Raw genomic sequence first — 21,178 nt, forward strand, 5'->3', positions numbered from 1 at the left:
AATTAGCAGGTCGTGAATTTAGGGATCTATCATACAGCCTCGGGTCCTGAGAGTCTTGGCAGAGAACACCTGAAGGCTGGACACAAGGGCTCTACTTCGGGCTCAATATGCAGTGTAAGCACACACACCCTCACTAGCTTGTCTAGTCCTGACTCATTCCTGAAAACTGAGGAGTTTAGATAATATGTGTGTGTTTGAAGACTGTTATAGAAGAGATTCTTCCTCAAACACTGTGCCACCCAGTCTGGTACTTCTGCCACAGCAAAGTCCCATTACCTTAGAAAAGCAGTCAGGGCAAAAAAAGCCAAGCAAAGCCAAGCTAAGCAAAGCAAATGGAGCTGGCAGCGCTGCTGACAGAGTCAGGTGAATCCCAGCACTGTCAGCGCAATGCTGTGCTGCCATCCTTGCTTCAAAAGCAAGCGATAAGCTTGCACTATTTTTTTTTTTTTTACACTCTTCATTTTCCTTCCCCCTCCTCGCCTGGCATGATTTGTTAACTAGGATCATGCCCAGAAGGAAAGGGAATTAATGAGGTTTCAGCTTTTCAGGAGTCCTTTTTTGAGATAGTCTAAATTGCAAAGCTCAGCAGATGCCCTCATCCTACCCACCTCTCCCCTTGCCCTGATGACCCAGCTTAAGAAAGCAGAGCTGCATGCCTTTGGCCATTACGCTGTTAAGAGCCTGGGAATAACACTATAAATATCCAGTATTCAAACACTATAGTGAAGCTCCCAGAGAATTAACTACCTTGATTGAAGAATGGGCTCATTAAAGTAACAAAGTGACAGCTCTGAGCAAGCTCCTTTTGCAGTTTCTAAATGCATCTGCTCTGATGGGATTAAAGATGGGTTCCCGACTGGGGGGAAAGAATGGCCTTAATGTCAGGTCTGCCTCTGGCTACACCATTAAGCAATAAGACATGACAGGCAGTACACTTCCAGGGGATTTTTTGCATACTTAGGTATGCAGTGAGGTATAACGGTCAGAGAAAAACAATCTTAGCCCCCAGGAGCTGTGCTCATTGCACCAGTAGGTACTATACACACCTCCCAGCCAGCCAAATCCTATGTATTTCCAATGCAATAATACTAGCAACCAATCAGAGAGCACCATTTTTTGCATCTCAAATCATTTTGGGTGAAATTCATCCCTGCTGCCTAAACCCCAAGTAATCAGGCTTTAGATTAAACACACACAAGTCCCTGTATCTATTAAAAAGGATTTGTGAGCAATCATTGGTTTAGAACTGCTAATAGCAGGCCAAATCCTGGAGAATTCCCTGAGTAAGTGCTGTGCCAAAATATTCACGGATGGACGTAGAAAGGCAGCACTAATCCCCCAGGTTTGTGACACGTCACTGAATGCAACGGCAGCAAACCAAGCTGTATCCCCTTGTGGATGACTCTTTAAAAGGTCCAAAAGAGGGGTAAGTACATTGACAGGTGACTCTACATCACCTACTGCCACCTTGACATAGCTTTGCTCTCAGCTAACACCTCTTCTGTGCAACAGTCCCACCCATTCAGTGAAGCAAATAAAGTGGTACTAGAGCTGCTCACCTTCTGCTACCGAATACATGGGGGGAAAATACTATTTGTGACCATGCAGGAGGTACAAGGGTCCTGCCTAGTCACTCCTGGGGACAGTAAGCAACCCCTACAGCCAGGGGAGACTTACACCTGGCACAGCCATGATTGCCAAATAGAGTAAGACAGATCCTGATGTTTGGCTTAAGAGTGATAAACCCATCTTAAAAAGAGTATGGCAGTCTTGCACCTCCCAGATCCCAAATGATGGTGGAGGAATTAACATAGCAGAGTCCATCTATTACTGCTGCAATGTGCCAGTCCTTCTCCATATGCTGGGTCCCGTAGCTCTCCTTGCCTCTGGCCTCAGAATTGCTGAAGCCACTACATTTGCCTGAATTTACCTATACCCTGTTGCTTACTTAAATAATTTTTTCAGAGCAGAAATTCTTTATCAAGCTCTCAAGCCAGACACCCAAAAATGAAGATGCTGAAAGTACCTTCAGGATGCTTTCCAAAAGCATACGCTCTTTCTTTCGGATTGCTATGAATGCAAAATACAGGCTACATATTTCATATCTTCACAAACCAAAAAGCCAGTCTGCTCTATATGAAGTTTGGCTGTGTGATTTATATACACTATACAGACAATTTAGGAAAGAGAAACTACACGAAAAGACAGTCAATGTGGAAATTATTCCTTGGCTCACAAAAGGCTAATCATATCAAACACTGCACGCTGAAAGAGGCAGGTGCTCACAACTGCTAATGTAATTTGGCCATAGCAAATGTTCTGCATCAAGCAAGTATCCGTACTTCAAATTGTCAGGGTTTATACCATCCCAGCAAAGCCATCAGCTATATAGGGTTTCTCTTATGAGTCAAGGAATTTGTCCAAGTTGCTTTAATGAATAAATGCGAATGAGCTTAGGGCTGGCCAGCAATTGGCAGCTTTAGACTCATTTAATACAGTGAGAGGCCACCTGCATTATCTGGGGACTTAGGGCTCCGTTCCTGAGAGAAGCTTAGCCAGAACACACAGAGGATATTTCCCTAGGGTGTCTGAAATCTGTAACCAAAGCGTTTCCAATCAATAAGTTATCACATAAAAGGGGAAAGGAAAACAAATATGACACATGAACCTCTTTTTTTGGATGGAGCGAGGAAAGGACCTCAGACCGTTACCATCATCCCTCACTGCTCTGCTCAAAAAGGAAAAGTTTCACTCCCATGTTTTTGTCAAGAGGTTTCTGTTTCTAGCTTCTTACCTGGAAAGGGCATTTCCAGCCACGCAGCTGATGAACTCCAATTACACCCTAGGAAGTCACCTCCCCTATCCCTCCTATGTGTTTTTATCAATTACCAAGGCTAGTGTTCTATATCCCAGCCTAACCCTCCCCTGCGGTGCAGCCACAGCGTCACATTAAAGCATGAAAATTTAAACACATCATGTTTTGCAGTATTTACAAATCAATGAAAGTAATGCGACCAAATAGCAGTTGTCTAGGGCTGAGAAAAGCTGCTGAGCAGGGATGCTTTCCACCAGAAAATGTGTTCCCATATTTATTTACAGAAATGTGGAAGAATTCATTAGTTATAGAACAAATCGTATTTTAAGACAGGTGAGATCGACACAAGTGTACTATACCCAGTATCTCCCCCCAAAACAGTACGTGCTCCCACGTTTTCGTAGGAAACACAGGCACTGGAACTTTTCAGGCTAGAGAATCCCCATGAAGACACCTAGCGGCTAACTCTGCTGCAGAGGGTCCCACCCAGGCTGTGCTATGCAAACCTCTGCCAAGTGGAAGGTGGCCTGGTACAGAGCCAGGAGCTGGCCCTGCAGAGGAATCTGCTCCTGCACTGCCAGCCTCTGAAAACTTTGACAGTCCCTTCTTGACTGCATATTTCCTACTCGCCTATTCCCAGAGAGAGTACAGCCTGGCAAGGGACCCACCTTGCTGAATTCATCTGTCCAACTTTTTCAAGCATACGCAATGCTGGATTATTTTGCAGCTTTCACTTGTGGATTTTTAAAAAGCTATTTAAATTCTGTGCCACACAAACCGCTTTTTTTTTGCTGCAATGTTCCTAGAAAACAGAAGGGCCACGTTGCAACAATATTCCCTTTTCTTTTATTTACAGGTAGTTTTGTGTTATAGGTTCCTTTGGCAAGAAATACCAGTAAGATGCTGGGACAGACTGCCTGCCACCAAATGGAAAGGGGATTTCCTCGGTAGCCATCACAACCCATCCCACCATCATCTCTTCTGTACATATGTGCCCTTTAGGAGCCAGGTAATTGAGAGAACCTGACTCGTCCTACAGGCAAACTACTTTCCTGCAAGCTGCCTTACTTCTCTGGATGTCAGTTTGCCGTAAGATAGGATGAAATACTCTTTGGGAAGGAGACATTGATGAAGAAAGCCACATAAGAAGCTAGGTAAGTGTGTATTTACCAATAGCATATGATTATTCTAAGATGAGAACCCTCTTGTCAGAGGATCTTTAACAATATAAAGCTGAGAAATGTTCAGAGCTTCCCAGTCACAGAAATCAAGGGGGTTCATACCATTTGAAATGGATGATTTTTAACAAGAACATTTCTAAATGCAGGATATATAGACAGGGCAGATGATGGGAACTCAGGAAACCCCCTTAACTTCAACTGACTTTAGCTTCCTTCCTAGAGTTACTAAGGCTACTCTTTTTCCTCCTTGACTCCTACATCCTTTCTCCCCCTGTCTCGTATCATCCCCCCACCCGGTCTTTCCAGCCCTGAGGGCTCTTCAGAACCATCTGGAGCGCCTAACATGTCTATACAGCACATAGCACAGTGAGCCCTGTTCTTCACTCACCCGTAGATGTTACTGGAAGGAAAAAAAAAATATATAGCATCCTTGATAGCATACGAGTTATTCCTGGAAGACTCAAAGATTTTTCCATCGATCTAGGACTGTTTTCTTTTTAAAGGTTTCAGAAATGTTCTTCTGCCAGCTTTTCCCCAGCCCAGTCATAACTGATTAAATGAGACTGCAAATTTACTTTAATCACTGTTCCTTCCCCTCATCTCCTCCTCTTTATGGGGTTTCAGGAGAATCATAAATTTGCTTTATTCCTGTTTAAAGGCTTAATGCTCTTCTCTCCTTTCCTGACATCGGAAATCCAGGTAAGCAGAGTCAGCCTTCTGCAAACCATTTGAGATGGACACAACTCTCTTGGGTCATCTTGAGTCTGTAAAGCACAGCGCAGGCACATTATCTCCATAGGATAAGAAATGTTCGGTGTATGTCCTTGGCGTGTTGACCTGAATAGATGCCAAGCTCTGCCCTCTGGCTACAGCTTTACAAAAATACTACCTGGTTTAACACGAAGATGCCTCGAAGGCCCTGTGATACAGAAACCTTCCCCTCCCCTCAAATAAAAATCAGTCCTGCAACATGGTGTACACAGGCAATAGGTCTGTAGGGAGTCCCATAACAGCGCAAGGAAAACAGTATCTTCCAAGAGGAAACATTACTCTAAGAATATCCAGTAGTGAATAAGGCAGGAATTCTGAAAGTCTGATAAACTGTGGTCATTGTTGCCTGTCTCCATGCTCCTGAAGACTTTCTGCCAAAATGCAATCTAGTTGTTGAATGTGATGTGAGTGGACATCCCAGCACACAGCTGCTTGTGACTGTCACTACCATTACATCAGGGAGCCATCAGACCCCAAATGAGGCTGGAAATTTCAGAAGATGGGGCTATTTTGAGGCTTGCAATGTGTCTGGGCTGTGCTAGAAGGCAGCTTTCTCCCTTCGCTCCTGTGTGTGTTGTGGGACCTCCACAGGAAGGTCTCGTTCCATCTTTGGATTTCCTGTGCTCAAGAAAATCCAGGCTTTCTGCAGCTGGAGCTGGGCTGGAGCTCAGCTGGCTCCAGCCAAGCCTGGTAGTCAGAAACCACATAAAGAAGAGTTTTGGACAGTGCTACTGGGCTTGAAAACACACACACAGAGCAAAATTCTGGTGCTCACACGAGTTTGCAATATAGAGAACTGGACTACATAAATATGTATATATTTATATATATACTATATATATATATAGTGTGTATATACATAATACACTATGTATACTATATATAGTGTGTATATATATATACACACTATAGGTATATATATAGTGTGTATATATATAAAAAACTGGACTATATAAATATGCAATGTAGAAAACTAGACTATATAAAAAGTCCAGCGAATGGATTTGAAAACACTTGTGGTTAATTAAACATGGAGACATACTCCTGAGCCACATACTGAGGTGGAGAGACATTTCTGCTGGGTGTCATCCCTTCTTTCACACCAATTTTTTTCCACAATATTGGTTGTGAAAGGAAAAAAATCATCTATTTTTTCTCAGTTTACAATTAATTCTTCAATTCCTTTGCAAGGCAGCAAGTGAACAACTCTTTCTATGAGGAGCTAAAATGCTTGCAGTTATCTATAAGTACAAAGGATGCATCATGTAAATATATAGGGGAAAAGTACTATTTCTCATCAGTGGGTTAATAGCAGGCAATCCATCTGAAGGTTAGAACACAATATTTGGAAGGAGTTATTGCTTTTACACTTTTTTACAGTCTGACATGAAAATCTGAAACTTCCCCTGCATGTGACTCAAATATGAATAAATCTCATAACAAAACATAACAGAAGAAAACAAAAAATTCCTAGCTCATATAGAAGCACCTGCGCTGTGGCTAAACTATATTCTGATTTTTAGCTCATTTGTTTATTCCTCCAGACAGCTACAGACTGTGTTCTAGAGGACCTTAACTTTGTTGAGGACCGATTGATTTTGCTGACTTTTTAATCATGCATCAGGGAGACTTTAAATAAATTAGGCAGGCCAATAATGAAAAAACAGAAGATAGAAGCAGCATCTACAAACTGCTGTGAGTATATACAAAAAGCTGTATTCCCTACCCCTGGGGCACGTAATTTATCTGCAAATCTATGAGTTCTACTGCTTAAATAAGTTTGCCAGAAACTCTCACAACTTTATCTGCATGGACGTTCCTGTGGCAACTGAACCAAGAGTGACATGAGCGGATTGTTTTGTCAAAGTCATCATAACAAAGGTCCACCAACTGAACTTACCTGGGAAGAAGAGTAAGAAAATATTTCTCTCTCGCCTTAAGAGTCATGCCTTATCATTCAGGTCTAAAAGTCCCTTGCTGGAATACACTAAAAAAAATTCTGGCACCTGAGCTTTGTGGGCTTCCCTTTTCAAGCATGTGTAAGAGATCTCTTCATCTTAAAGATCAGAGTGGCCTCTTTGCTCAGAGCTGGTGTCTGAGTACAGAAGTCCCATTGGAGCTCAATGTGTCTAGGATTCAAAATGCCAAGCCAGAGAGAAAGGCCTAGAAGAGCTGTATTTCACTCTCCTATGTCATGTTAAAGCTGGGGTGGCAAAGAACAGACAATCTTCTCAAGAGATGCTGACCAGGAATTTGGAAATCTCAAGTAATGCATGTCCAACAAGACTGTGTTGGAATAGATTTAAGCAATCTGACATCCTCCCCAGTCTTTACTCTTCAGGATATATTGCTTGTAATTGGTGCAGATTCCTCCTTTCAGCAATTTCTCAACCAAGCCATGCAAATAGAGATATTAACTCCCACCATGTTGTGGGAGCACAGCACAGCACACCCTTGGGCCACAAAAGCTTCACAAGAACATCCCCTAGCAGATGGTATAAACTCAGTGAACTGTGGATGGGAAAAGGAAGCCCCAAGAGATGCAGGGACAGCAGAGACACTGCAAAGCAGATGTTATTTCTGTGTCCTCACAATCCATTTCCATATGGCTCTAGACTTTTCTCCCCATCTATTTGGGACCTGATCATCTTTAATGAATCACACTTATCACAGACAGGGGTGAGGAAGGGAGGAATACACAGCACTTCCTAATCTTGCAGAAAGATCACCCGAGACACCAATCCCTAATATGTGGGATGTGAGATGTTAGCTCCAGATCAGGATGTAGATGCACCAGCATGATTGTATTAGCAGTGGCAAAAAAAATGTCCTAGCAGACTTCTGTTGCCTCCAGGTCTCAGTCGTTTCCTTGCTCAGCTCCAAGCTCTGCAACGTAGTACTGGCTGTCTGAGTTCTCCTGGGGTCTGCACACTGTGCTGCACCAAGGACTGAGACACGTCAAGTAATGGTCATAAAGTACATATTGAGTACATGATCATAAAGTAGGATCACAGCCATGGAAGAAAAAAGTTTTCAGTGCCCAGGAAACAAACAGCTGGACTACATCAAACAACCTAGCTACATTTAATAGATGTTCGCTGCCCCTTTTCTCGAAGCTGCCTTCCCATAGCTCCATGCACATGGGAACAAAAAGCCCCAGGACATGAGATATTCGGGTCACCTGCTGGACAGCAGAGTTGGGCTGGCTCCAGTGCCTTCTGGGGCTACACAGCTCTGCCCATCTGGGCAACCTGCACAGCCAAACACATATCGGGTGGTCACACAACATACCTGGCCAGATGTGAGAAGGCAGGGGGCAATCTAATAGAAAACAATACAGGTCTCAGGCTCAAGAAAAAGAGTCCCTTTCTCATGTAGAAATGCCTGTGGTTTGGTTAACAGACCAGCTTGGTGAGCCATGTTTTTAAGGTGGTTTTCACTGTAATCAAATGTTTGAGTGTCCCACACCACCAATAACCCCATCCAAAGTGAAACCTGGATAAATGACCAAAAAAAGCGCTGACATTAAAAATGATACGCTGCAGTGAGTCATTCAGCAACCTTGCTGCAACGTTTAGTAGACAAAGAATGGCTGTCCTATCTGGAAAGTGACTCACAACATGAAAGAACATAATACAGTAGGGATCCATCAGAGAAGTGAATAAGCAGCAGCAGTTTTGTCCAGAGGCTGAGTAACATGCACAGCTACACATTCATATGATCCATGCTCCTGCTTCTTTACACTTAGTTAAATAAGTGCTACTGAGCCTAAGCTGATTGTATCATGCAGTGTCTTATCCGAAGGGTGGAGATCAAACAGCATCAGAGGGAGAGGTTTTCAGATGCTCCACATAACTTTACTATTGCCAAATCCCTATTGCAATAGTTGTCTGACTCCAGATAACCCTTTAGAAGATCATGGGAAAGGAATTATACAAATTGTACCTGAATAGGGACTTGGATCTACTGGAAAAGCCAATAAAATTTAATTTTAAACCAAGGTAGTAGTTTATACCATCTTCTCTAGAGATAAAGCCTATCCTTTCTCCTACCCCTGGATGCTCAATCCTATCCCTATCCTGAAGTTTATCATTCCCTCAGTTGTGTTGAAATGTGGTTGCAATGTTCACTGTGCAGAAACTTTTTCAGTTCAGGGATCCAGTTAGAGCCCAGCTTCCATCCCTCCCCACCCCAGCTCTGCTGGCAGAGTCACTGTGTGACCGACAGCAGGGCTGAGTCAGTTTGCCACCATAGAAAATCACCGTACTCTGCTGAGAAAGGACTCTGCTTCCACCTGTTCCAAAGTGGATGGGAGAGATGCAGTCAAAACTGAAATTACAATAAATAAAACTGATTGTGGCCATTAGCAGGCACGGCAGGTGAAGCATAGTCAAGACAACACTGATGGACACCCTGCAAAGCAAAGGAACCCATTGCATCCCCACAAGCCATGCTCCTGGCTGCCTTGTCATCCGCTCTGTGGACAGCCTCCTGCCAGCCCCCACATTCCCCATGGGCAAGTAGCAGCAGGCAGAGGCAGGACACAAGAGCAGAAGGTATGTTTCATCATCAGTCTCATGTTTTCCTCACATGCACTAGTCCTTCGGGAACCAGTCTGGCCTCCCACAGTACCCAACCGACCTCCTAGAGACAAGTCCTGGGGATGGCAGAAACTTCTTTCAGGTAAGGCTCAAATCCTGACATTTTTAACAGAGAAGCTGGTTCTGATATGTAATAGCCTGATGAACTTGCCTTGCAGTAGTGCGAGGGGTATACATGGACTTGACAAGTCAGCCTGCTTCTCCCAATACCTGCTCACAGCATCTGAGCAAGGGTCAAGGACCTTTCTCTCTCTTTCACTGCAAATCGCAGCCCACAGATTTACGCAAAGGGCAAAGCAAATGGATTGCTTGGAGCCAATGTTGGGAGAGTGTGGGCCAGGAAATCTGCTGAGAGGGCAAGTACGGGTGAAATAGGGCGGCTTCCCCATTACAGGGAGGATGCCAAAAGCAGACAAGCTTACAGGGGATGCACAAAAGGCTTGGGGCTTCTTCTTCTTCTTCCCCCTGGAGCACAGTTCTGAGTCTCCCTGTCTCTCCCATCCAAAAGCGTTAGAAAGTATGAGGGGACAGCTGAGAAGGTAGGGCTCATCTCCTTCCAGCCTTTGCCCAGAGTGAGTGACAACCTACCCCTGCCAGCCCTCACTGTAACTCCAGTGCTGAGCAGCAACATGAGCTCCAGAGCAGGATAATCAAGGTAAGCAGGGAAGGCGGCAGAGATTTCTCACTTAAAAAGAGAAAGCTGTCACACACCCTCCCACACTGCAGTTTTCTCAGTGGTCTTGAAAGCTGATGGCAGCTGGCAGCTACCTGGGAAGAGCTGGGTCTGCACATCATCAGGTAGGAATTCACTAGGCAGATGGAATGTCCATGCCACCAAGGCACCCTCCAGCTGTGTGAAGCCATGAAGTCATCCTTTTTCCCTCTTTGTGAAAATCAGAAAGACTTTAAGGAACACAGAGCATAACTGGAAAGGAGAGACGTGTCCAGGTAGATGGGCACTGCCTTGACTAGATACAAGTTCCTTTCATGGTGCTTATATTTTACAAGTGTTCAATGGCTCCATGCAACACAGGAAGACTCATCCAGAGAAGAGATAAGGAATCAGTGTAACATTACCCGATCTCTTTGCTGTCTTCTTAAAGGAAAACTCAACATTTCATACCACAGGCAAGCAACATCAAAAAAAAGAAATGCATAAACCACAGGACAGTTCTTTAGCCCTGAGAGTTTGACTCATCAACCTTCGTAGCTTTCTTCCCTCCTTTTAAGACATGCAAATACAGATAAAAATACTCTGGTGGTGCTTATAAAACCTTTACAATGCTGTGTCTGGGGTGATCACATTATTCATAGGTTAGCAAGCCTTACATGAATAGTGCAGCTCATTCAGTTGATTTCTTATTCAACTTTTATACTGCAGTACATAATGGCACAGCGTGTCATAAACCCTCTAGAATACTATTTTAATGTCTTCCCCAAATATTTCTAACTTAGCATTACAACAGTTGCTTACAACTCCAGAGACAAATTCTTCAGAATGCATGAATGTTAATGGACACAACTCAGAAACAGCCTCAAGATAACCTAAGCAGGAAGAAAAAGCCTTTTTCACACTTAAGGATTTGGTATTCACTCAGAGTTTCCAAGGACAATGATGTGTTTTGCCCTTCAACAGAACACAAGGTCCAGATCCATCTGCAGAGATGGTATAAACCAAACGGGCTGACGTTGCAGTGCGATGCTCTGGGGGAGACACCTCAAGGTCTCTTTCCCACTCACCCCTCCTCATTCAGTAAATCCATTCTGGTGTGAAGAGGCAAGATAAGCGCTTACTAAGCTTTTTTGCCAACACTAGAGGCAAGAGAGAGTCTGTAAATCCCACCGTTTTGTTATTAATGCAGAAGAATTTTCACATACAGCAGTATATTACCTTGGAAGTTAGCCCAAGCACTTCAATTCCACATCAATGCCTTCAACCTGTTAATTAGAGAGGAAAAACCCTAACTACTCTTTTTTGCCCAGACAAGCTCTCATTTTGATAGATTCCCGAGCTAACTTTAGAGAGTTGCACAAAAGACTGTTCTAAGTGAGGCTTCCTATCTATCTCACAGGCAGTCCCCAGTGCCTGCTCCAGAAAACACCTCAGACAAAGATTCTGGCAAAAGGCTGAATTCCAAAAGAGCTGCCACGACCCAGTTTTACTTCAACTTTCAAGAAATCCCAATGTGTGCATTATTTCTACATTTTTACTGAAGTTGGAGAAATCCATCACTTCCTTTCCATCCCAAGCTTAGAGACCAAGGCAGTTTGGGGTTACAGCCTCGCCCTACAGGGTGCTAGGGTATAACCTCCCCAGCAAGCGACGAGCTGAGTTCAAAAGGCATTGGCTTTAAGACAGCTTTTCCTTCGGCTGAGTGCAGAAGAAATCACACCTGTAATGCTACAAATTCTCCTGGGCCTTTTCTTTTCAAACCCAGATTACATTCACCCTTTGGAAAAAATCAAGTTATTGTCTAACTTTTCTGAATGTAATGGAATCAAGACCTGGAGATTTTCAGCAGACCATGCCTGAAAAACACTCGTGTCAGATTAGGATCTTCAGAGTTAAACCATTCCAATCATGTTTTGTCAGTTCTTACGTGATAGAAACATGTCAGCTCTTCTCCATCACAAAACACAAGAGCACTATTCAGTCAATTATTTCAGGATAATAACAGAAAGCAGATCATGCTCAGACAGGAACAGTTGCATTGTATTCAATTTTTGTTGGCAAAATCAACACTCTAGAGTTATGAAGCACCCCCTTGCATTTTTTTTAACTAGAAACAAGATTCTTTTGGGTGCTGTATGCCACTGCTCTGAGTAACAACAATCCCAAAAGAAGTCAAAGGGAGTATAATACTTGTGAAACAGAAGCCAGACCCATAATGCTTTGGTTATGTTAATTCTGCCTTCAAAAGATCATTAAGCTACAAGGAAGAACACAGGGTACTCAGGCATAATGCTGTAGTTTGAAAATTTCATCTCTTATTTAACACAGGCAACATAATGACCAAAATGCAGTGCCACATTACAAAAAAAAAAAAAAAAGTTCCAAAAAAAAGCTTTCCAGAAAATGTTAGTGACCTCAGCACAAGCATTGGTATTATATTATATGTATATATGTGTATATATATATATATATATATACACAATTTATAGCAAAAGCTTTCATTAAATAATTTTTGCTTAGCCAGTCCCCAAATATTCCATTTTCATCCATATCGATAAAACACCCAATTAAGTCTTTATACCTCAGATGTCATAATAAATTTTTGTAATTCCTTTTCCATTTTTAAAGAATTAAATAGAGACAAGAAGCACCAAAGTCTGAATGTATTTTAGCAGTTAAGCACATACTAAAGGAAGATCAAATACAAAAAGGACCAGGAGTTTGTGCATTTCAAAAACAACCCGGCTGTTTACAAGCCCTCAATCATTACCTTGGCTGCAGATTTCAAAGGAATTGGGGGGCTGTCACCATGTTTTGAATTGTTGCTCTGCCCATGCTCATGAGTTACAAGGAGATCTCTGAATCAGCTAAGAAAGAAAGTAAATGTGGGTTTCAGCTCTCTGCAAATCTAACTGCTGAATGTTTTCAGCTGATTGCATTACCCCCTGGCCTAAGCTGACTAATTGCTTTGACTCAATTGAACAGTAATTGGATTGTTCCCTATAGCTGTGGATCAATGCTACAGCATTGTGCTATCGATAATACAGTAAAAGCCTATTAAATTCATGGCCTTGTTGTGGAGAACAGTACCTTTAAAACAGATATTTGCTTCTATTATGAATATTAATGTTAGTTTTCTTCTCTACTTAAATCATTATAAGGGCATTAAAAATATTTAGCAAGCTGCAGCAGAGTGAAAGAGCAGAAACTGGGCAATAGTTTCCTCCCAGGCAACAATTTCAGATGACACTTTTCTAAGTTTTGTCTACTGGAGAGTCTCAAAAGCATATTTTAGATCCTTTGCCTGGAAAACTTGTACTTAAGGAATTGCATCGCAAAATTTTTTCCAGTTTCTTAAGGCAAGTGTCAAAATTACAAAAGACAGAATAGGTCCCCACAGCTTTAACTCCAGCTCTCTCTTTGCTGGATACCAAGAAAACAGGGGCTTCCCTGAGCACTGCAGCATGCGGCCGCATCTGGAGGCTAAACTATGTTCCAGACAGACATTGCTGGTGGAGAGCTTTCTGTGATGAAGGAGTTGATACTGGTCTTCATCAGGGTGTGATGGGCAGGAGTAGACCCTGCTCACAACGGGGTGCAGCACCCACTGAGAAGATGAGCTGTAGCTCAAGTTAAAGAGCCGCGACTCTGGGTGACACTTCCCAGAAGAGAAATCACTCATGGCCTTTCCATCCTTAACCTGCAGGCTGCTTCTCCTTGGCAAGATGCAAAAGTGCTCAAAAATGGGACTGAAGCACATGTTCAGCTTGCAGATGTGCTTGGTCCTGAGAAGGCAGCAGTAATTCTGGCAAAAGAGTTCTCAGATACAGATGACTTGAACCAGGAAGGGGTACAGATGTCTGTAAGACCATAGGTGGCCTGCTGTAGCCTTTGTCGTGAAGTTTTGTGTAAGTGAGCCTCAAAAAGGGCTCTAATTTTTTATCATTTTCAGGAGTCATCTCAAGGCAAACGTGTCTGGGTTCATTTCATGATTGAGTAGAGTTTACCTCTGTAATAAATGGGAACTTCAAACCCTCCTGCACCACCTGAGATGAAAACTCCTTTCTGAGCTTCTCTTGACTCCTGTTAGCTTGCTGTGGCAGCTCTGTGCACAGGTGATGGGAAACCAGGATTTATCCCTCCGGGCACTGCCACCCGCTGCACAGGACAGCAACACAAAGCACGGTGAACATGCTTTGTTCCCAGCTCACTCAGGGTGGTCATGTTTGCATTTCCCAATGCCAGTAAGACGTGGTCTGAGCAGGCACATCTGGAGCTGGCAGTGAACTATATAATGAAACTTTGGCATAGCTTGTTTAAACCTTACACCTGCTCAAAGAGTAGGGACGAAAGGTCTCTAAAATCCCTGCCTGAGGTGATTAATTAGATGATTATTTGTTCACACATAGAGCTTAATCCCAAACCCGCCGAGACCTGTGGGAGTTTACTGACAAATGACCTGCAAGTTGCTACCCAGAGACTCCCCAAAGATTAATTATGTGCCAGATCTGCTGAGATTATAGGCCTGATTTACAACACCGCTTGGTATTAAGCTTGTCCAACTCTTTCTATTATTCAGTTTAAGTGTTTGTGCTGAAGTGTTCATATAGTTGCTTCAGGGAGCATTTTTGGAGAACATTTAAAGCCAAAGAGGTTAGTGGCTTCCAAGGGAAGAAAAAGAAAAAAAGAAAAAAAAGAAAAAAAAAGAAAAAAAAAAGAAAATAAGAGAAAGATATTGCCTTCGTCTTTGGTGTCAGAACTGGGAGAGAGGAAGGGATTTTTAAGCTTGTGTTTTAAAAACTCTAGCACACGCATGCTGTGGGATGTCAGCAAGCAGAAAGGGGTTAGCATTCACCAACAGCCCGTTCTTTCCTTCACCACATGAAGATTTATATTCATGATTTTTGGTATTTCAACTTCTAAAATACCCAAGGACTCTGTTCTCGGTTCCCATGGAAGGTGAGCCTTTCCCTGCCATTTCAACCCAGCATCCCTGTGGGGAGTTGCAGGTCTGGACGGGAGCAGTGACCCTTTCATTGCTAACATGTCCTCCTGGGCCTTTGTGTGCTGGAGGAAGAGGAAACACCTCGTCCTCTTTCAAATGCAGAAGTGGCAAGAGTGGGAAAAAGCGAGGGATTAATTTGCAAAAAAAGGACAGTTTACAGACAGGGATATAAACTAGTTAGGAAATAGGAAGACAAATCAAGAGGCAGAGGACATGAGGAATGAACTAGAGAGAGAGGTTAGAGATCCAGTGGTGATATAAGGAACTTATACTTGTCATCTTTAGAGCAAGAACCCAGAAATCCAAATATCTCCCACCATTTTACTGTTTGGTATTACACATGCATGTGTAAAACAGCTTCAATATTTGCCTTGTAGTACCTTGTTCCGATCTCTCTCTTCAGAAGTCGTCTTATTTTGTTAGCTGCTGTCCTCTTCCACCTGCAGAAGAATAGTGAGGATCTTCAACAGAAGAAGACAGATGAACAGATGGTTCACGCTTGCATCCTTGACCCACATCAGTACTGTCCTTCTGCCTGCATGGTGTGGCAGGAAAGGAGTTAAAGTTGCCTGGGAAGGCCAGGTAACCCATCAGGTCAATGCCACCCAGTGTCACACAGACCTGGAAGGAATGAATGTAGGAAGATGACCTGGAGTAGTGAGCCTCCTCTACACAAGTTGGCTTCTGGGTGCATAAACCACTGCAAAAGCCTTCATTAGAGACTCTGAGGGAGTTTTACCTCCTGACTAGCCTTCATTAGGTCAATACACCAGGAACAGGATCAAAGCATCTGCTGGTTTGTAACAGATACGTGGGCATGGCAGAATGGGTCCATGGCCCAGGGCTTTCTGCTTCAGGCTGTGCTTACAAAATACTTGCAGAGGGAGAACAGGCCAAGCTGTTACAGTGGTCCATTAGGCTGAAACTTGTAAGCCGGTGTTGCCATGAGACTTTTTGGAAAGGTAAGATAGCATCTCTAGAACAGAGCCTGTTTCACTGATAACGTGGATTACAGACTGCGTTGCAGTCATCTATCACGTAGAAGTTATGAGTCTGCAGTAGGGAGCAGTCTGAAAAGCCAGACATATGCGTCAGGGATTTCCCCAATAATAGGGTTACTCATCAAAACAGCACAAAGGAGCTGAGGTGAATATCTTCTCCCAGACAGGAAAAAAGAAAAAGTGACAAAGAGGCAGTGAGCACGCCTAGGTGCAAAACTGTGGATCCATCACAGCCTCTCCTCCCAGGTTCTGGGGATCTGGATTTCATGAGGCCTCCGCTTGTACTCTAACCACAGCTCCCACCTCTGAAGAGCTAAGGGAGGTGGGGGGAGAACATCCAGGAGACAGACCAGTATTTTATTCCCAAACAGGTCATCATCTAGCTACAGTGCAAGGCAGAGATAATGGCCTTCCTACAGAAGACTACTTGGGCTGTGAACAGGATTCCTTCAGCTTGGTACAACATTCAGGCCGGTTGTACTGAGTTTACATTCTGTCACCAGCCTCAGAAGCCACAAGCCAAAGTACTGATATTAACAAATAGGTGTTAGAGCTGTGGTTATTCCTGCAGCCCACGCTGGATAAAGCAGGCAAGTATCAGGGCCCTACATCCCTCTGATTGTCAGCCTAAATTGGTCACAAACTCCTTCGGTGAGGAAAGACTGTTTTCCAGAAATCCACTGCAGCATCGCTCATGTGTTTTACATTTTCTGCCCTTCTCTTTTGCCCCTTGCCCAGGGCAGGTCGCAGGACTGGGCAGACTGTCCCCACCCCGCACCAGGGTCCCGCTCAGGCATCAAGGCAGCAAATTAGAAATCGGACGGGGTGGGAAACGGGCTTTACTGGATTGTCTTGCTGATAATCTCCCTGACTTCAAAGCTCACGTCTGTCTCGTGAGGTGGGGGACAGTTTCTAACTTTAGTTGACCCAAATTACTTCCAGCCTTCCTCTGCAGCACACGGCAACACTGACTCTTTGTATCCTGCCTTTGATCATTGCATCTCTGAAATAAACTGGCCTGTGTGCCTCTGCAAAGAGAGCTTTACAGGCAAAGGCATTTTAGATGAAGCCCGTTAGTGATTCAGCTGCCCTCAACACGATTATTCTCTGATTTGGAGTGGCAGCAGGGAGGGGCTGAGCACAAACAGGCTTTATCTGCAAGGTGCTAAGTTTTTGTGTACGCTGTCACATCTATGAGCAGTTCCTTACCTAAGAGGAAGAGTCGCGCTCTGGTTCTCCATAGGGTGGTCCTGTAGGTAGCAGAAACAAGCTTTCCCAAAGTCTTTGTTAAGACAAATGATGCAAAGACCTGTAGGCTGCCTCAGTCCCTGACTAACCTTTAAATTCATCAGGGATGGGAGACTGGGCCATTCTTCCTCTTTATCCTAAAACCTTTCCCATCCCTCCTTGTCTGATCCCCTCAATAAAATACACACCCTGTAAGTGCCAAATTAACATAAAATTACATATTAAAAAGATATTTAGAATTACAGGATTTATGTCAGGGTTTTAATGACTCATATTTTTTTCTCAAATTAATTCCTAGTGTATACTGCAGTTGTATTCCTGCTGAGCGGCGTGACTATAGCTCTTGTCCGTTAGTACTGGGGTGATTTTTGGTCATCATCTATACTTACAACTCTGCTGACTTGGCTGCAATGGCAGGAAAATAACTGGAAAATTCTCAGTGAGATTTGGGTCTCTCACTTCTGTTATTTCAAAGGAAAATGAAACTCAAGCAAAAAAATACAGCATCCCAGGAAAAGGTAAGGCCATTTTTAAACACTACAAATTAGCAGAATATAGCAAAACTCAGGCTTTTGCCTATTCATAGATATGACCCTTCTAAAAATCCAGAAAGGGGAGGGGCTTTTTTGTTTAAAAAAGATTAAAAACCACTTAAACAGCAGGATATTATGTACCTGCTATTAAACTCCATCTGGCACTAACCCTGCAGGCAAGTAACAAGCCAAGATAACGGTTTGAGGGGTTTTTTTGGGCGTGGGGGGAGAAGGCTGAGACTGATTTTAGCAGGAGCTGTAGAAGTAGAATGTTTGAACTGTTTCTGCACATCATTTCATTATGCACTTGCAGTTTTTAAAACTATTTTAAAACAGAGTGGTAAATGTGCTAAATAGGTCACTCACTCCCTGTGTCCAGCACAGAGATAAGAAGCTGTTTATAACTCTGACTGCAGAACTTTGGCTTTTGAGCTCAACTGGTAACTGCTTACACGGCAGGTCCCCAGTGCTTGCCCAGAAGGCAAGTGTTACAGTCAGAGAAAATAAATAAATCTGACTGCTCTCGTGTTTAGCCTTGCTCCAGCACACCAATACTTCTATATATGGCAGCCCTGGAGCTCTGGTACACAGACACCACAGAGCACACGATGAGCTGGAGCAGCAGCCCAAAAAAGTGAAAGCATTAGACAAGGAGGCAAACTGGATGGTTTTGCAAGAATAAGCTGCGAGGAAGTAGATGACATTTCTGCTGAAGAGGGCTTGGGTCCTGCAGCTGCTTGCAGAAGTGACACATGGTGACACTGTTTGTTTGAATCAAAAAGCAAAAGCAACAGGAGAGGTCTGCAGGAGGAAGACACCCAAGAGATGCCAGAAGCTATTGATCCCATGCTGCCTAGGCCAGGACAAAACTGAAGACAAGAGCTATGTAACACATAGTTTGGGTGTGCATTTCCACCAAGGAAAGTATCCCGGCCTATGCATGTGACGGAGGAACTGGCAGAGTGTGTAAATGTGTTAAATAGGTCACTCTCTGCGTCCAGCATAGAGATAAGGGGCTGTTTATAGCTCCAGCTGCAGAACCTTGGAGCCCAGAGCCACATTTCAGCAGTGTTTACTATCCTGCGTAAGTGCTTTTACATCCTATTGGGACCGTTCCTACCTCTAAGTTGTACTAAAGCCCCAAGAACACTGTAAGACCTGTAAAGAGAGGATTATAAAACAACATCTCTGCTTTCTTTTCCCTTGTGCCTCTGCAGGCACTATTTAAAAGCGGAGCTCTAAGCCCAGGTCTGGCCATGACATATCTGTGTCTCCTAAGGCTTTGCAAACCTCTAAGACTTCAGCATAGTTGGTACCATCTTATAGTAGACCAGTAGTGCGTTAGCCCACCTGCGGACTACACTGCACCTTGTTTGCCATTCAGGAAGTAATTCTTCATGAAGACGCATTGCAGGAGGGGCATAAACACCTCTCTGACAGCACAGAAATCGGCTAAACTATGGCCGACCTCCTTTGTGGGCCAGTTGCACCCGGAGGAAGGAGCGAGCCTGGGAACCTGTGTTGCACCAAAGCTCTGAAAGTGATGTGGTGCCTGGTCCAGAAACATCTTGTTTTATGGATAAATGCTGCTAGAGATGTGGGAGTCATCAGGGAGCACGGGCAGAAACACTTCAGAGACAGAAACTGAAAAGTTCCAGCTGATGGTTGAAAGAAGCTTGTGAGGCATATTCTGGAGAAGCAGGAGACAAAAGGATACGGTGACTAAGGAACAAGGAATTAGATCAATAAATCCTCTCATCACAAGCAGCCCTGCCCTGCATAAAAATATTACCCAAAACCCAGAAGTAAGGCCCGTGGGTGGTGAATGCTGTTCTGGGTCTTCACATTTCTGCTCTTCCCCTGCCCTTTTGTTCTTGCTTTTGGGCACAGCAAGAGAAGTGTGGAAACAAATCAAGAATCAGTCGTACGCAGGAGGAGCAAAATCTCAGACAGCAGTGAAGGGGAAGCAGAACATATGTTTACTGTCATCTTCCTCCCCACACTGAAAAAGCCATCTTACTTCCAGGGGGGAGAAATATCCTTCTGCAAGTCTCTCAGAAGAGAGGAGAGCACCTCATCAGCCGGGTGCTGGCTCAGCTCTCAGCAGTGGCTCATTTTCCTTCATCTGCCACCCTCCCCAGCACGCTGCCGGAGCCTGTGATTAATTCAGCTCTTTACTGGAGTTTAATGCTGTTCCACAGTCACTTTGCAGAACCCGTCTCTCTCCCGTGGCAGAAAGCATCGCGTGTTGCATGCACATCAGTGGGTTGTTGTTTCAGATGGATGGCCCGTACTCCTGCCACTCACAGAAATGTCCCTTCCACGGTCCCCACTCTGCCACTGGGCAGGGGATGGCTCAGTCCCCGTCACACAGGAGGGCCAACAGCCCACCAGAGAGATGGGGCTGGCCCGGGCTGGTGCAGGGCCGAGGGGCAGCAGTGCCCTGAACCGCCTCAGCCAGGCGAACCGGGCATGGCTGGAGAACACAAACCAGCCTGCACGCTGCTGCCTGCGGGGGGAGAGGGGAACAAAAGGATGAATAAAGCGGAGAAGCAACAAATTTTGCTTCTGACTCTCTCATTTAAGCACAAAGATGGCTATATAGCCTCTCTATGCCACAATGAAGCCTTATCAATAACCCTCAATTTAGCGCACAGAGGTGACTTCTACCCAAATGCAGTTTGTGCATCTAGGCTGTTTGCGCACCCAGCTTACTGGGAGACCATAGGGTTGTTCGTGTCTGGAACTGGAGCCAACTGGAATTCATTACAGGCTGTAGGACAAGAAGGATTAAAACTGGACCATGCACAAACTACAAGCAAGTGACAAATTGCAGTTCTAGGGCTCCTGTGTATAACACAGCACTAGACACACATCCCAAAGCAGGGAGCACTTTTATGCACTTAATTCCTTCACCAAAAATATAATAAACAGACCCTGTAGGTTTCTACCACTTGATTCTCTGTTTTGTTTCATTTTTTCCCCAAAAAGTTCACTTGGCTCCGAGCCTAAGTTATCTGTGGAATTTATTACCTCAGTGGTTCCTCTGGTCTGACAGCAGCACTGAGAAACAGAAGTGTAGAGCCATAACATGTTTGAAAAATAGGCAAGTATTAAATCAATTCAAAAATAAATCAAACGTGTAATATTGCATATTAAGAGGAGGTTCACTCTGCTCACTGTCACACACCAGTCACTTTGAAGAAGAATTTTCTCCCATGAATGAAAGGAGCCAGTCTTTCCCAGATGTAGTCCATCTATGTTTTCTCCTGTCTGCTCCAAAGAGGATGAAGGTTTAGCTTTTCAGATGAGTAGTTTTTACTTTGTGTCCTGGATATTGTTGGCTCCTG

Source organism: Falco naumanni, chromosome 7 (genome assembly GCF_017639655.2).
Source record: "Falco naumanni isolate bFalNau1 chromosome 7, bFalNau1.pat, whole genome shotgun sequence".
NCBI lineage: Eukaryota > Metazoa > Chordata > Aves > Falconiformes > Falconidae > Falco > Falco naumanni.